The 18,416-nt window shown below is 37.8% G+C and overlaps 1 protein-coding gene across 1 annotated transcript in view; it reads right to left on the bottom strand.

Annotated features, from left to right (window-relative positions):
* The window catches only part of HNF4A (hepatocyte nuclear factor 4 alpha), a gene marked incomplete at both ends in the record, with an annotated part of 68,395 nt that overhangs the window by 25,929 nt on the left and 24,050 nt on the right, over positions 1-18,416 (bottom strand). The window lies entirely within an intron of this gene.

The raw sequence follows: 18,416 nt of genomic DNA, 5'->3' as shown, positions 1-18,416 counted from the left end.
CTTCTCCCACGCCCTGTCATTTCTCTGTTGGATGAAGGTCATCGGAATGGTAATTTACACATTGTCGTACACAGGAACAATGTGGGACTTTCATTTTACTTCCCTATAAAACCATGTTTTACGGGCTCTGACTTCATTATCAACAACTCCTTCCACAGCATTTACCTACAATAGATCTTTCAGTGCCAGGCACGTAAATGCAAAATGCAACACTGACTGTGTCCATGGTTCCCAAAACCCCACCTTCCTGGTGATCCTCTCAGCTCAAAAGGTACACGGGATTTGGGCCAGGTGACATCTAACGCAGAAGAACCAAAGATTCTTGTTTAGGAGGTAAGAACAGTTGAAAGAGATCTAGATTAGCTTGGAGCAGTGGCATCCATTGTTTTTCCTTAATCATTTAATGCTAAGCTTGTAAGCCGCCCTGAGTCTTCGGAGAAGGGCGGGATATAAATGGAATTAAAATAAAAAAAATAAATAAATTTTCCTGAACAAGCTGACCAACTCCTCTGAACCCAGACAGTATAATATAGGAAACTGTCTGGTCTTTCTCTGCCCTTCCCCCCCTTTTTTGTGATTAGGACATATATAAGGGTTGGCATCCTACAGCCTCAAGTTTTCAAGGAGACTTTCAAATCATTTTGCACCCCATGTTAACCTTTTCACTATTTTCAGATGGCAAACACAAATTAGGTACTAAAACAGACTTCCCATAGTTAAAAGACCCACATCTTTCAATAAAAAAAATAAAATCTCCATCCACCACTTGTCATATGGATTGTCCCACTTGAAATAATTGACATTCCCTGAAAAAAGAAGAATCTTCTGTTGAGGAAAAGGTTTGTACCCAGTGGTGGGATTCAAATATGTGAACAACCGGTTCTCTGTGTGGATGACGCTTTTGGACGTCCATTCTGGGCCTGGACAACAAAAAATTAGCTACTGGTTCTGCCAAACTGGTGTGAACTGACTGAATCCCACCACTGTTTGTACCTCCTAAGCTGGTACTGGTAGCAGCTTTTTCAGGAAACAGTTTGAATCAATGGTATGGTGCGGGTGACAAAATAAAATGCCCTACTTCTAGCACTACTTTCCTGAACCTGCTACTATTTTAAACTGTAAAAATGACAGCAAGAGATCCTATCATGAATTTTTAGTTCACCAAACATAATATGACAATCTGGACAGATAAAAGTTGAATGATACTACCAGGTACCAGTGCTTTTTGAGGTTAAAATCAAGTCTTGCCACTTGCTTTTGTGGGCAAAATCATCTACACCCAAGCCAACAAAAGAATATTGATCATGTTTCTACTGCTCAGTGCAGAGTATTTCCCTAGTTTCGCTCGGTACAATAAGCCTTGGCAACATGTTTTTTTCTGCTATGCTCCTATGATATTGCTTTCACTTTCCCCTGAGCCCATGAGAGAGAAGCAATCTTAAGTTGTCTTTAGGGCGTCAAGCTATTCTACAAAGCACCAGAGGGCAAGACAAGAAACAATGGCTGGAAACTGACCACAGAGAGAAGCAACCTGGAATTAAGGAGAAACTTCCTAACAGTGAGGACAATTAACCAGTGGAACAGCTTGCCTTCAGAAATCGTGGGTGCTCCATCACTGGAGATTTTTAAGAAGAGACTAGACAATCACCTGCCAGAGATAGTATAGGTACTCCTGCTCGAGCAGAGGGCTGGGCTAGAAGACCTCCAAGGTCCCTTCCAGCTTCTATTCTATTCTATTCTATTCTATTCTATTCTATTCTATTCTATTCTATTCTATTCTATTCTATTCTATTCTATTCTATTCTATTCTATTCTATTCTATTCTATTCTATTCTATTCTATTCTATTCTACTCTACTCTACTCTACTCTACTCTACTCTACTCCTACTGCTGTTGAGTTATGCTTTCCTGTTTAAGCCTGCAGCAGTCAATAAAAAACAAGGCATGGAAAAATTGGTAAAGTTCCCAAGTTATTATATTGCAGATGAAATTAGATAACTAAAAATTAATGGGATCAAAATAGGACTTACTGTCATTTTAGCCTGATGCAGGCACATCCTGTTCCCATAAGTCTTTGATAAACATCATATGTTGCCCTTCTATTTCTCCTTAAGGAGCTGGACATAGCAATGATATGCCGATGCTCTATCAGTTCTACAGAATAGTAGCAGATTCTCCAGCTGACAGTATTGTAAATGTGTTAACTCCATGTCTCTTAAATAGTAGAATTATAGGGCCACAGTCCTAAATAAAAAACGGACAGCAGGTAATAAAACCCTGAAAGGGAGAGAATACCCAATCACTCAATTTAACTTTATTCATATACAGTATATCTGCACCCTTTTAGAACTGGCTTTGACTAGTTTATGGCCCAGTAAATTGATGGTCCAAGGAAATATATCTAGAGAATCCAGTTAAGGTTCTTCCCATTAATTTAATTGGACCTTCTGACTGTTAAAAGCTTTGCTTTGTCATTTACAACCTATTTTCTCTTAAACATGTTTGTCAATTTTCACCTATTGGCTACAAATTGGCCTTTTTCTCTTCGCTGTGTAATGCCCATTTTGATTTTTTTTAAAAATTCCAAGAATTCCTCTGAATCACATTAAAATCAAGATCATACTTTTTCGCAAAGTACTAACTATTGTAATTATTGATAGCATTTTAGTATGTCTACAGCTGTAATTATTTGTCTGGCAAAGTACATTTTACTTACATACAACTTTCCTGGAATGTAGCAAATCTCCAATATTTTAGTATCTGGATAATGGTAATGAACATATTAATATATATTTTATGAGATGTAAGAAAATGCATATTTAATAAGTTTGTTCTCTCTATCTTATGTTTGCTGCAAAACAAAATACGATAAGCCCGTGCATGGAAGCTTCCTAAATGAGGAGTGGGATACAAATGATGAGTTCTCTGCTAATCAGTTTTTGTTGTTGTTGCATTTGAGTCAGTCTTGACTTCTGGAACTGCATGGGTGAGTCCCTGAAGGCTTTTTTGGCAAGATTTTCAGTAGTAGTTTGTCATTGCCTCCTTCCTACGGTTGAGAGCAAGGGACTGGCCCGACATTTCCCAGCTGACTTCATGCCTAAAGCGTGACTAGAACTCACATTCTCCTGTGTTCCAGTCTTGAAAAGAGTCATGGGGCTCTGCTGTATGAGCTCAAACTCTGCATTTGCTACAATTCTGAGTATTTCTACAGCTACAGATCTTAGATTCACATTTATGCAATGAATTGGTTACTGTAGCTGAGGAGGGGTTTTATGATATACTATAAATTCTATTGTGTACAACCAGATTAATAACAGTAAATCAATGTTATCATATTGAATATCAGCTGAATTGCACCAAAGAACCAATAATAATTAATGATTATGGCCTGTTCTTTTCTTAATGAAAACATCTTATCTTTCGCAACCCCTATGATTTAAACTGCAGATAGTAAATTAAAATTTCTGCAGGCAGTTTGAACTGTTCTTCAGGAACAGGCCATGATTTAATGTCTAATATAAATCCCACTGGGTACTTTCTGGCCCTTCAATGGCTAACTCAGAAGCAAAAAGGACTACATGAAAGATAGCAGCAGCCTACTTTATATAGCATTAAAGAAGAATATAATAAAGGTAAGAAGGAACGTTGAAGGAAGAGACAGTAGTACTTAGAAGTGTAAGAAGTGGCCATGAAATCAAGAGTCAGCTACTCCTGCAAATGCAGAAGAAAGCAAAGAAATACATAGTCATTTTCAAAGTGCTGAAAACTGGCATTGGAGAAAGAAGATATCTGTTGTTGTTGTTAGTTGCGAAGTCGTGTCCGACCCATCGCGACCCTATGGACAATGTTCCTCCAGGCCTTCCTGTCCTCTACCATCTTCTGGAGTCCATTTAAGCTCACGCCTACTGCTTCAGTGACTCCATCCAGCCACCTCATTCTCTGTCGTCCCCTTCTTCTATTGCCCTCAATCTTTCCCAGCATTAGGCTCTTCTCCAGTGAGTCCTTCCTTCTCATTAGATGGCCAAAGTATTTGAGTTTTAGCTTCAGGATCTGGCCTTCTAAAGAGCAGTCAGGGTTGATCTCCTCTAGGACTGACCGGTTTGATCGCCTTGCAGTCCAAGGGACTCGCAGGAGTCTTCTCCAGCACCATAGTTCAAAGGCTTCAATTCTTTGGCGCTCAGCCTTTCTTATGGTCCAGCTTTCACTGCCATACATTGCAACTGGGAAGACCATAGCCTTGACTATACGCACTTTTGTTGACAAAGAAGATATCTAGCACTGCACTAATGTGTTAATTCACATCTGTGTTACCGATGCTTTTCTAATGCAGTTTTTGCGAGGAAAAATGGGAGACGTGAGACCAATATCTGTCACCTTGAACTCTTGATCAAAACCTGGGATATAAGGAGTGGTGGGATTCAATATATGTGAACAACCGGTTCTCTGTGTGGATGCCACTTCCAGAAGTCTATTCTGGACCTGGCCAACAAAAAATTAGCTACTGGTTCTGCCAAACTGGTGCAAACTGGCTGAATCCCACCACTGGATATAAGTCTAACAAATACAAGTACAATATTGAGAAAACCACCTCTAATTCTAACACCCAGCACTTACAGATGGGGTGAAAGTCACCTCCTGGTCACCAAAGCAGGTAGAAGTCCCTAAGGTCACCTATTCTACACCACTCCTGCTCTGGAGCTGACTGTCTTCACATTAGTGCATATTAAGAACTGGTCAAATGTTGAAGCATCCACAGGATCCTATTGTTTCCCTGCTTCTATCAGAAGTATGAAAACACTGTTGTGGTACAAACTCCGCCTCTTTGGAGCATGTCTGTGATATCACAACATATTTAGAAAAAGATTCTAAACACTTTCCTTAGAACAGTGTTCCTCAATCTCAGCAATTTCAAGATGTATGGACTTCAACTCCCAGAATTCCCGGGGAATTCTGGGAGTTGAAGTCCACACATCTTAAAATTGCTAAGGTTGAGAAACATTGACTTAGTCTAACCCTATTGCCCCTCCACAGATGCTGCTGGGCCAGTATTTTTCTGCCTAGTATTTGAGATAAAGCAAATATGTACTTTTTCATTTTCTTTGCAACACTGGAACATGCAGATGATTTTCTCTTGGATCTGCTCTTATTTCATAATGTCTCCCAGATGCTTTGCAAGCATGCCCTGGTAAGAATTCTCTGTAACAAAATTTCCAATGGAAAGAACATAAATAAACCTAATATCAATACTTTTAGTCAGTGGTTAGTCTATTTCATAATCCCTATATAACAATCCACCAAATTTGGTTTCCTCTGTTTTTATAAGCAACATGCATCTGTCTTCTGCATCCCAGCTTGTAGCCTCAGGAACTCTTTCACCCACAACATACAAACATAGAGATATTATGACACAATAGATAAGATGTTAGATGATGACTACTCAAGGGAGCCAGGTTCAAGTCTTCTCTCAGCCATGAAAACTCACACTTGGTGACTGGGCTAATTACGCTCTCTTAATTTAAATGTAATGAACTCTCCCCTGCCAAGCCCTGGGCTAGACCAGTGTTTAAGATGTTGGATTAGGACCATACGAGGTTCAAGTCTTCCTTAATCATGGAACTCACTATGTAACTTTGGGCCAGTCATTCTCTCTCAGCCCAACTCTAATTCATGGGGTTGTTTTTGTGGGAATAAAGTGCAGAGAGATCCTCATGGAAGCCACCTTGTTCAACTACTGGAACAGCATGACAGAAATGTAAATAATGGTAGCAATACATTGCACACTAGTCAATTGCAAAAGGCAGCTTTACTCAGAACAGCTTGCATTCTGCAACAAAAACTGTAATACCATCAAACATCCACATCTGCCTATCCCTGGTTTTGGAGAGGACTTGATAGGTAGACAAAAATGCCAAACCCAGTGTGAACATCTGGGTGAGCGTGCAACAAGCCGTGCATTGCACACCATGACCCAGATTAGATCTACAGTGAAAAACTTCTAGTTGCTGAATTTTAGTTCTCACCAAACCATAAAACCAGCATGGCCAATGGTGAGATAACTAGAAGTTACAATTCAGCAATATCTGGCTAGACAAAAGTTCTCTACTCTTGCTATAGATCTTTGGCCTGAACCCGTAAGATTCCCAATCAACAATATCCCTTTTCCTCCTAGGAGCTACATTCCTCTAGAAGCCCATAAACAGGATATGTGCATGAAGTCAATAGCTTTCACATACTGTTGCTCTTCAGACACTCATATTGGGTGACATATTAATGACTGTCAATCTAGTTGTTCCAGAGAGTCCACTGTTGAATTGAGAGGAAGACCACTAGCTTCCTCATCTCAGACTTGAGCTTCTCTAAGGAAATGGAACAGGCTTCTGGGCTGTGACCATTAAACATGTCATGGTTACTGCTTGAAAGAACATATCCTAATATTTCTTCATCAGCTAGAAGCTATTGAGCCAATAATTCATATAAGAGGATCAGAAAGCCAGAGGAAGAGTCTCAACAACAGCCCCACTGAGAGATCTTTCATGCCAATCCAAATTTGGATAAGATGATCCCTATGATTAGATAAATGTGTACAGACATAAGTTAAACATGCACAGGATTTACTATAGTGTCTAGTATAATATCATAAACCCAGCCTGTTTTGCTCAGTTAGCAAAACAAGCCCTAAGTCAAACAAGCTCCTAACTAGGTAAGACAAAAAAAGTTTCCTCTCATACAAGGTCTGAAAGGATTAAGGTTACTAGAAATAGCAATCAAAAGGTATATGTACAAGGCTAATAAGGCAGGGGAGTTTCTTAAGGGGAACCGAAGGATTAAATGCTTGGAAACTGACAATGAATCATAAAGCCTTTCACCTTTAGTGAAGATGACTCAGATGTACTGCTGGTGGCTGAAATTAAAATCTTAAAGATAAGTTGTCTTCAGATAATCTTTTGGCAAGAGCCTGTTCCCTACTTCAGTATTATGGAAGAGAACAGTGTTCAGTTATTGCAGTGGATTATTCTGTTTTAAATGAAGGAAATGTGTGCCTGAAAAATTGTATGGTCTTCAAAGCATAATGTAAAAATATCTAAAAGACAAATGCTGATTCAATTACAGAGCTGTTTCTAATTAGAGTATAAGCCTGCCATTGCCCCCACCCTTTGGAACATTTCCCCGAAGAAATAGGGCAGGCCCCCACCCTCCTTGTCTTTCGGAAAAGTTTAAAAACATGGCTCTGCTGTTTTGCTGGGACCGGTTAAGCCCTCCCTTCGTCTTTTTAAAATTACTTAATTTTAATGTTGAATTTTAACCATCTTTGCCTCTTTTTAAATTTTATATATAGTTTTCATGTTTCAATATTTTATTCATACATTGCCCAATGTTCCTCTGTGAGAAAGCTGTGCAGTTGCTAAATTTGATAAATAAATATATAAATGAGCTTGGAACTTTTCTATCTTTATATTTGCTACTTTTTAAAAAAAATATTCCTGTTGCATGCACTGATACAGAATACAAGATTAAAAATGTCTTTAAAAGACTAAACTCCACATTTCAGGAGCGCTCAGAGAAGAAAAAATATTAAGGCCTCTTGTAAATGCCAAGGGTGCCTGGAGGGGAGAATAATACATGTTCCTTTCTCCCCAATTCTGTGGGACTTGCATGGGTTCTGGGAAGCTGGGATGATTAACCATTGGCTCACCACCTACTTCAGAAGAAAAGCTGCAAAGACAGATTTTCCATGTTTACTCTAGAACTATACGGCAGATATCATTCTTCTGATAGGAACTCCTGCCCCATTCTACTTCCTGGCCCTTGGGATTTTCCTACTTCCTTTGCTAGCCCTGGCACCAAAGTGATCTGCCACGATCTCTCCAATTCCCCACAAACTTCCTGCTGGGGAGCCTCAAAGCAACATAGAGAGAGGTAGATGTAGAAGCAGCCTAGGACAGTAGGTGGTCTTACAATTTCGCCGTGCATCACTCTGAGGAACCCTTCATGTTGCACACACAGGGCCAGGACAAGCAAAAGCTGGTCTTCAAAAGCTGCATGCTTAGGCATAATGAAATAGTTGCCATCCATGCAGGTTTGCTAACTGAAGCAGCTGGCTCAACCTGTCTTAATTGTAAGGCATGTCCAGAGAATCCCCCACTGCATCTGAAAGCAACAAAATAACTTAGAGGTTCAAGTATTAATGCATATCCAACTCTATTTTCCAACATCAGCCCTGCTGCTGGCAGCCACCTTCTATGCCTAAAAGTATGGCTTACCGTGAGGCCTCCCTTGCTTTAAAATCATTTGGATTTCTTCTTTTCAAAGAGGTGAATGCACGTCCTGTCGTAATTCTCAATGGACAGAACACTGTAGCAGCCTATTACTGTTCCATTCCCCAGGCCATGAGATAGGTAAGCCCGTTGGAGCACAGTCCTGAGTTACAAGATTGAGAACTAAAGTCCTAGGGGAATCCACGCCAGCACAGTCATCTCTCAAACCATCCCTTCTGCTTTTTCCCCCCCGTTGAAATTTCAAATTCCAGTTTGTGGACAAAGTCCTACCTATCTGAGAATATAGATCTCCGACCACTGACCAAACTCCATTCCAAGTGACAACCTAGTTATGCTTTTCCTCAGGCTCTGACATTCAGTGTTTGGAACTGCTGGGTAGACTGCAAATCAGCTTGCCTTGGCCTGAACTGCAGTGCACTTTGAAAGAATGGATTCTGGCTACTTGTGCGACTTCAAAGTCAAGCATTGGCGAAGAGGATTCCTTCTGATTGCCAGTAACAAAGCAGGTAGGAAGATCCCCGACGCCTGCTTTCACAGCTTTATTTCAAAGGAAAAAGATGAAAACATCTATTGTGCTTGAAGTAGTCATTTTGGGCCATACCTTAAGATTAAAAAAGAGAAGACAATGTGAAGGGGGAAGGGTACTGAAAGCCAAAGAGATAGGAAGAACGAACTCTTCCAATTGGAGGCACTTGATGTAGTTAACAGATAACTTCAGCACAGCTTTCTCACTCTCTTCATCCCTTCCTATTCTCTGCAGATTAGGGCAAACTTACTTTTGTGCTAATCATTTCTTGGCCAGGTTATCTCAGATGGAAAAATTAACAGAAAATAGTTTACTGCATGACTTGCTCACCACAGCAAGAAATGACACCAAAAGCTGTCAAGCAAACTTTTCAACCAGCTTGCTCTTTAAGGTCTTGCACTGAAGTTTAAACATCTATGTTTAAACTGAGTGTATGCGTTTTAAAGGATGATTTTTCCCTCCCCCTGCAAAGTCAATATTTTGTCCCTGCCCCTTTTCCATGACCTGAGGATATATTTGCTTTTTGGTTATTTCCAAAAGGAGACAATACCCCCCTCCCTCAGCCTGTATTTTGTCAGACTTTAGTAAACAGGGATTGTCTTTCCACACCATCAAATCCCATTTGCCTTTTGCCTAAATTCAATTACATAGCCATTCTCCCCCTTCCCCCATGTGTTAATAAGCACCCCTGTGGAATTCTGCTGAATCAGAAGGGTCCAGAACATTTATGGGTTACCAGCCAACTTGGTGGGGGGAGAGAAGCTGGAATAGATGTCAGAGGGACAATCCACACTGCTACTCATAAAGGGGTCAGGCAGGCATGTATGAATCTGGAGTTCCAGGCATACACAGCTTGCAAATAGCTAATTTCTGGCTCTTTGAATGACAACTAGGGGTCGTTTAATATTTGCAGTTGACTTCCAAGGGACAGTGTTGCTAGAGCAATTGTGTGGAAATCCTGCAAAGCATCACTAGAACCACATTTCCACAGGAAGTCTCATGTACTTGGGATTAACTTTTTTTTATTTTATTTTTTTACTAAACCTAAAAGCTAGGAATTTCCCACAAAGTAACATCTATGGTCAGGTTTTTCTTTAACTTACCGTAAGTTTCCCTAATAGACTTTTTAGGCCTCTCAAAAGATTTAAAGAAGATGACCTTTAGTGAAAAAGGACTCAAGAAAGATACCTATAGGAAAAAAAGCTCACAGGATTCCCATGGATTTAATAAAACTGCAAAGTAAACAGGAAGCCAATAACAAAAGCTTTCCTTTCTCTTTAAATTACAACAAATCAAAACTGCTTCACTCAGCTCCACAAACGTCATTTGTACTATGCAGCTCTTTAAGACAAAGCTGCAAAGCTACCAAGACTGCACAGACTTCACATTCCTTTTTGATAATAGTACAACTTGCCAACTAGCATCTCCTTATGGCAGCTTTTCCTATCTGGGTGTCCCCTAACTGAGTACCAGGAGGAGTAAGATAATTCTGATCCCCCACATATATACATCTGGAGAGTACCCAGGTTGGAGGGAAATTAGGCTCCCTTAATTTAAATCACAACAGGATTTTTGTGCTAAGGGAACATTAAAAGGTGGTTACAACTTGTGGGATAGTCTCAGTCAGCCAATGTTTCACTTGCATATAAATTAGCGGAAGATCAAAAGTTTTTATAATTCATACAGTCATTTGTAATAGATAGATGTGTGTAAAAGAATGATACAAAAATAAAACTAGATAACTTTTCCCGTTTATCAAGCATCCCCTCTCATCCCATGTTTGATCATCATATACTGTGAATTACTAATAGCACAACTGATGATTACTCTGGGGAATTACATAATGATTAATATATAAGGACTCTTGTCCTTTAGGAGAGCCATGGCCTCTAGAGTTTTTTTATTTATTTATCCTGCTTTCTTTACAGAGATGGCTAAGCTATAGCATTCTCCATTTGTAACTTTCCTGTGTTTTCTCTATCATATCTTGCCTTTATTTATCAAGGAAAATCCATACAGACTAAAAAAAAGAGCCAAAACTGCTTCTCCTTAGCTTATTATTGTTTGAAGGCACTAAAACACAATGGCTAAACCATTTCAGCCAAAATTATGATTTGATGATTGTTATACTATCTTGAAATTTCATTCCAACCTTGGAAATGTGACATCTTTCAGGGTTTGAAATAAATATGTTTCTGTGTACTAAAGTCATAGCAATGAAAATAAAAATCCATTCCATCGATATTAACAGATTTTAGTTACTTAGATCTATGGAAAACTTACCGGTAACTTGAAGATTTTTTGCAAAGCAAGTGGAAGTCAATTATAAAATTGGGTCAGTTTAGGAAGGACAACTCCTGATAGTCAAAGCTTTTTCTGGATACATTGAGAAACAGCTAAAGATTAAATCTGATTTAGGGTGGAGAGGAAGACAAGCATAACATTTTCTCAGGAGCGAACTAGGATGAAATAGTTTGAGAAATGAGTAGCCATTGCTCTCTGATTCAAAATTAATCCTTTATGCTATTTGCTGTTTACCATTTTATTATCAGAAAGTTCTGCTTGCAGACTTTAAAGGAAAACTTTGCTTATTATGAAGATATATCAAGTCTCCAATATTTCCTTTCATTCAAAAGAAAATAAATATTTTAGCACTTGCTCTGAATTTCTCACTTCTCCAGAAAGGGGGAATAATATGTAATTTGTTGGTTTTTCTCCAAGCTATTGTTCTCCAGATGTGTCGGATTTCAACTTCTATCATTTCCAGACAGCAAGATGCTGTTGATTAGAAAAGAGGTAATCTATTATATCTGAAAGGTAACAAGTTGCTAAGGATTGAAGGCCATCTTGAATTAGCACTTCTGAAATCTCCAGCAACCTTGAAACATTGGCAATTATTTTTCCATGCATCACATGGGAAAACCTTTCAACACATAACTGAATTGTAATCATAATATCTATTTTTAAGGCTTTAATTAAATGAAAATGAAATAAAAGAACTTTCCTTTTTGTCTTGAATTTGCCCACAGTTTTTGGAAGCAAAGTTATTGGCATGCCACTCAGAAGCCAAAGGTAGTCTTTGATGCAGGAAAAAAAGGTGTGTCTCTGAACTGGCAAATGTATGATAGATGAATTTAACTAGAATGATTTCTGAATGTTCTATACAAATGATGGTCTTTAATTCTATTATCCTCTTATTGTGGTTTTTTGCTATTCTTTTTATTTTATTATTGCATTGTCTCCTTTTGTTGTGTTTTGCATTTCATCCCTTTCTTTCTTTTTTTCTTTTTAATGCTTCCACTGAATTGTAAGCATTGCTTTTGTGAGTTGGATGGCTATAGAAATCAAATCAAAATCAATTTGAATCAAGGACTTCTCAATTCTTAAGCCAATCTCTTAGAATCTCTTCATCAGTCTCAGATGAAAAGTTGCTTGCACTACCAATCAAAAAGTGTTCTTCAGTGATTCAGTTTTACCCTTTGTAATTTTTTATTTTTTTATTTTAATTCCATTTATATCCCGCCCTTCTCCGAAGACTCAGGGCGGCTTACAAGCTTAGCAGTAGCCTTCATTCTATGTATATGCCTGCTTGTTAGGGCTTTCACACACACCCCCAAGCGGCATTATTACAAAGTCAGATTAATTGCCCCCAACAATCTGGGTCCTCATTTTACCTACCTCGGAAGGGTGGAAGGCTGAGTCAACCTTGAGCCTGGTGGGATGCGAACCTGCACTAATTGCAGGCAGCTGGTGTTACTTAAGGAGGCATTAGCCCACTGCTCCACCAAGGGGCTAATGAATTTTCCTTGGAAATGAAAGATATGCAGAAAACATGGGTGAACAATACCTGGATTGTTTTAAAATACATCTGTGCATTCTTTAAAAAAATGTTAAAATAAATGTTAAAAAGAAATAGAACTGTAAAAGTCCTTGAATGAGGTGTGGTGATTGCCAATCAAAGAATTCTCTTGAAGCTTCTTTTAACCACCAAATTGCAAAAACCAGATACTATATTGTCTAATAGAGGGCTTCCCAAAATGAAAAAATATACCCTTGGGGAGGTGCAGACAGAATCCAAGTGAGGAGTGAAGACATTCGTTGTTACAATGAATCCACCTTTCCCAAAATTTCGTTGATTTGTTTTCATTGCTTGTTCATTTTAGTATTTGGATTTTATTGCAAAAAAAAAAAAAAAGGAATGGAACTAGTCACTTTTTGAAAATGATTTGTAAGAAATGCTTCGACTTCATATAAGGGTAACATATTTTTGCTATTAACTTTAATGAGTGGATTAATTAAAACTGGGGAATCTTTTTTTCAGGCTACATTAATGGGTAGTATGCAGGTGCTTTCCTTCCACTTACATGAAGTCCAAAATTATTTTTTTCAAAGTTTTAAAAAAGATGTAAAAACAACATTAAGACCTGTACTTTAAAAACAAATGAGAAAAATTCTTCAGCCAAATTACTTTTTTAAAAAAATGCTTATGCTCATTCAGGTACAAGAATATAAGGCCCAGTAAAATAGCTTTGAGTGAAGATAGGAATTTAGAAAAGGGAGCACAGATTTCATAGGTTTAGCAAATTCTCTCCCCCAACCCCCTTTTTGTCATATGACTGGTCACTGGGGTTTCGCATAGTTGTTTGTTCCAGCACTGATTTCCTGAGTACTATCTATTGATCTAGCCTTGGGTGTCTAGACCAGTTATTTCAAGAAGGTTCCTGTTTATTCCAAGATATGTGATATTGGGAGAGAATGAAATGGACTCTTCTCCTTCCCTGCAGAAATTATAGTCACCAACTGCTCTGTAAGGAAGAACAAGAAAGCCATTAATGCTATGGATGGAACCCCTTTTTCTCACATGATTATAATGGGAATCATGAACCTGCTGCCAGAGGCTTCTTTCCTTTTGTGTTGTATCTTCCTCTTTTGCAGTCTATCTCTGAAGGGGTGGAATGTTTGGTTTTCATTATTAATTAAGCCACTTGGATAGCTTTTATTATGTTGTGGGCTCTGATGAGCAGGAATGAAGACACGCAGTTGAGTACAGAGAAACTCATTCTTTATTTAAGCTGGAACTGTACTGAGGATTTGGAGTCACCCTGCCTCAATATATAGCCAGACCCTATGGTAGCAACCAATCGGATTGAACCCATGTTTGCCGCCCAAAGTTGACCAATTGCAGGACCAGAGACGTCCTGTCTGGGTTGCTGGAGAACCATTAGTTCTCCAGCAACGCACATGGTGATATTCCAAAAGCCCAGTACATAACAGCTTTTATGGTGAAAGCACTGGTTTTTGATACATAAATACAAATATTGAAAACACAAGCTAAACAGAAATCAATAATACTCACAGAAATCCCAAGGGAATTATTTGATTATTTTTTTCCACTGGGAGATATATAAAAAAGAATCAAAATACATCTCTGACACTGCTTTGCAAATTACACTCCTCAAAGTAAAGCCTTCCTAAAAGACAGCATGGATTGGATCAGGGATATTCAGAGATGGAGTGGAAAATGAATGCTGTTCCAAAAGATGAGATAGCAACAGAACACATATTCTTCCATAGTCCCACATGATGGTATTATTTTGTCACTGGGACTTGTGGCTGGCCAACTCTGCCAGATCTTATAGGACAAAAAAAATCATTTGGAGAAAAGGAATCATGTAGCTATCCAGTGTCTGAATATGAATTTTATAGATGATAACCAACCATTTATTGAATTGTTCCTGAAAATCAGTTCAGCTTCTGGGCAAATTGAGAGGTACTCATAATTAACGTGGACCACTGAATTCTGGACCATCTGAAATTTCCAAGTGGTCTTCATGATATAGTAATCCAAACAAAAGCTATCTCAAGTATATATGGCCATGAAAAGTCACACCTGATCCAGGAAAGGACATAAATGGTGCATGAGATGTATTTATGGAAAAACTTCCTTGGCTACAACTGCCAGTTGTTCATTCAGCAAGATGTAAAAGTCTAGGAGGGCCATGCATTATATGGCAGTTCCATTTGGGGGAAGTACAACCACATGAAGAACTAAGGTCATAAAGGACCAAGAAAGCCACTGATATTGCAGCTTACTTTAGGACTTTTTCTTTAAGTAGCTACAAAAACATTTCAAACTGAACCCAATTTTAGGCCTCTTTAACTATCAGGACTTTCCGTACAACTTCCAACTTTAGGATAAAAAACTAGCGTCCATTTTTTAAAAACTATTGATCTTTTAACAATAATTAATAATTAATTTAACAAATGTTCAAGCTAAAAGCCCCCCCTCCCCCCAAATTTTGAAACATATAACAGGCCGTTTGGTCAATAAGATTAGATAAGAAGGACTGAGTGCATAAATTCAGATTTTACTTTTTCTCCATGCCAAAGAGGATCCCGAAGCAAAGTGTAGGTAAATGAACGAAAAGGAAGAATTCGTGGGGTGAAGGAAAAAGGAGTTTGGGGTTTTCCAAAATGAATAGATATGATTGGGTTATGCTAGAAAATTGAAAGGGTACTGAAAGGGAATCAAGGAGCCTCAGGACAAAAATATCACAGAGATAGTTCTGTAACAACAAAGCTATATACAATGTCAGATACAGAGAACCTACATTTTTCTTGATGTTTATAACTGCATTTTCCAAATTTCTAAACCGCTGAGCATGGTAGCTGGGACTATAGCAAGTTTATATCAACAGCATTTAGATGGCCACAAAATTGTCTAATTTTGGAGAATAGCTTATTTCCCTTTGAAATCTGACAGGAACTGAGACATACACAATACATACTGCTATAGTAATGTACAGTTTAGGATTTACTCAAATTGCTTGTCCTGTTCCAAAGCAAGCTGGTGTTTGTGTGCTTAAACCATAATATAAATAAATAAGAAGATACAATCTAGTTACATACTGCCCCCTAATACAACCATATTTTATTAATTTTAAATTTTATTTATTTTAAGTATATAGTTTAAGGTTTAGAATCAACTGCTTAGATTAAGATCTTTTCACTTTCACTCAGATAAGAAACAGCTATCGAAACAACTTGCAATAAACCCAGGTCATTTAAAATATCTAGGTCTACTTTAATGAAATACCACCTAAACAAAATAATATTGCTTTTTCCTGCTGTTTGATTTTCCTAGCAAGCGTCTTAAGCTAATACCCTGTTCTGCCATAAAATAATTAAATTATGTTATAGCCATAAAATGCACCATTTAAGTTAACTGAGAATTTCAACAAACTGTACCATGGGTGGTGGCATGCTGAAGCCACGAAACTTTATAAATCAATCATCAACTGATAAACAATACAATGATTAACTTTCAGAACTGGTGTCCCCAAAGCTGGTTTCATGGAAATATGCTGAGGGTGAATAATATTGGGTAAGTTAATTAAGGTGGAGAAATAGCTGGTAAGGCATGAACCTGCATTTAAAGAGAACTGTTAATGAAAATTTTAGAAAAAAGGGAAATGAAAAGAATGATCCAAAAATTCATTTAAATCTTCCATAATAATTCTTTTTCCTGTGTGCATAAAACAAAGTGATTACAGATGCTACAGATTTTCATAGGGGAAAATTTCAGTTAATTACACGTGCTAAAGTAAAATCATACTTTTGGTATCTCCATTAAAGGTCAGCAGATATTAGATCAGAGCAAGAATTTCTTCACATAATCACTGGAATTGTAATAATTATGTAAATCACACCTGAAAGCGTTTCATGCTCTAACTAAGATATTGTGCCACCTAGGATTTTGTTTTTGCCAAGTTCACAAATTTTCAGAAAACAATATTTTTCATGGACTGCACACAATTGTACATCGTACATGGACTAAATATGAGAGTGGAAAATATACAGTAGAAGATGCCTTTTTCAAGCAAATACAGGTAGTCCTCAACTTACAACCATTTATTTAGCAATCAGTCGAAATTACAACAGCACTGAAAAAAGTGACTTACAATCAGTCCTCACACTGGTTACATGATCAAAATTTGAGGGCTTGGCAATCGGCATGTATTTACGATGTTGCATGGGTGATGTGATCACCATTTGTGATCTTCCCATCTGACTTCCAACAAGTAAAGTCAATGGGGAAAGCTGGATTCATTTAGCAAACATGTAATTCACTTAAACAGCTACAGTGATTTGCTTAACAACCCGTGACAAAAATGTGATAAAATCAGGTATGACTTACTTAACAACTCCCTTGCTTCTGGCCCGAATTTTGGTCATAAATTAAGGACTATCTGTGTTTGTGCAAACATTATATACATTCAGTGGAATTTATATATAATAGATCCAATGGATGAGATATGGTTCTTAATGCCCACCCTTTCCTGGTACATTGTTACATTTTTGTTTTACATTTAAGTAGTCACAAGGGTGAGATCTAAACTACAACTGAATGGAGAACACACTATTTGGATGGGATTGTACTCTGAAATCCCAAAATGTTATGAGAAAATGAAAAACAAAAAACAAAAATGTAGTTGACTATCTGATATTTCCAGATATATCAGACAATAGTTTTCATAATCCCTCATAACCCACCAGTTGTGAGCAATGGAAGTTCTAATCTATTCCAACACATTAGAAGGACATTAATCAGGGGAATATTGAACTAGAGATTTTCAATCTCAATAATATTTTATATAGAATAATCATGCAATATAACTAAACTGGGTTTATTATCACTTGAACTAGCAGACAGAGTTTTATATCTCTTCAGCTCCCAGGTGGGAAAGAAGCCTTCTTCTATATCAGATATTAGCATACCATACCAGGTAGAAATTTAGTCTTGAATGTTTTTCTCTGATGTACTTAGATGCCCTTTTGTATGTTAGTTCGGCCACATACTTTAACACCCCAGGCCCAGGGAAACACATTCCAGAATTAAGCAGTCTCTCATATGTTATTTGAAATATCATACTCCATACAGAACTATATTCTATGGGGTCCTGGGTGCTCTCTGGGCTTGATTATTTTCTTAGACATTTCAGTAAACAAATCAGGTTATATCATCAACACTGATGATGTTACATAGTTGGGGTAATGTAATATGATATTGCATTACCCCAACTAGGTGACATCATCATTGCTGATGATGTTACCTAGTTTGGGTAAGGAAACATCTGTAAGAAAACAACCAAGCTCAGAGAGCACCAAAGACCCCTCATTTCAACCCTGAGCTACAAATATTCTCTTTTATTGGTACTATATCCTGTGATTATTCAGAATGTAAAAATGGACTTATTTGGTGTAGTGGTTAAGGTGGAAGCCTAGAAACCAGGGGACTGTGAGTTCTAGTTCTGGCTTAAAATGAAAGCCGATGAGGTAACTTTGAGCCAGTCACTCTTTCTGAACCCAATCCACCTCACAGGGTTGTTGTGGAGAAAACAGAAGAAAAGGAAGGAGTATATTATGCATGTTTGTTGTCTTGATTTACTTATAGAGTAAAAAAAATGTGGGATAAAAAATCAAATAAAATTAAAAAAAAATTAAAATATGTAACAATGAATCCAGTCTTCACATTTCATATCAAAAGATATTGATTCCAGGATGTATAATTGTGCAGTATCATTTCCTTCATAAGGAGTCTCAGAACACAGCTA

The sequence above is a fragment of the Vipera berus genome (genome assembly GCF_964194415.1).
Source record: "Vipera berus genome assembly, chromosome: 3".
In the NCBI taxonomy this organism is placed as follows: domain Eukaryota; kingdom Metazoa; phylum Chordata; class Lepidosauria; order Squamata; family Viperidae; genus Vipera; species Vipera berus.
The sequence above is the reverse complement of the archived record's forward strand: the minus strand, read 5'-3'. Positions and strand labels throughout refer to the sequence as shown.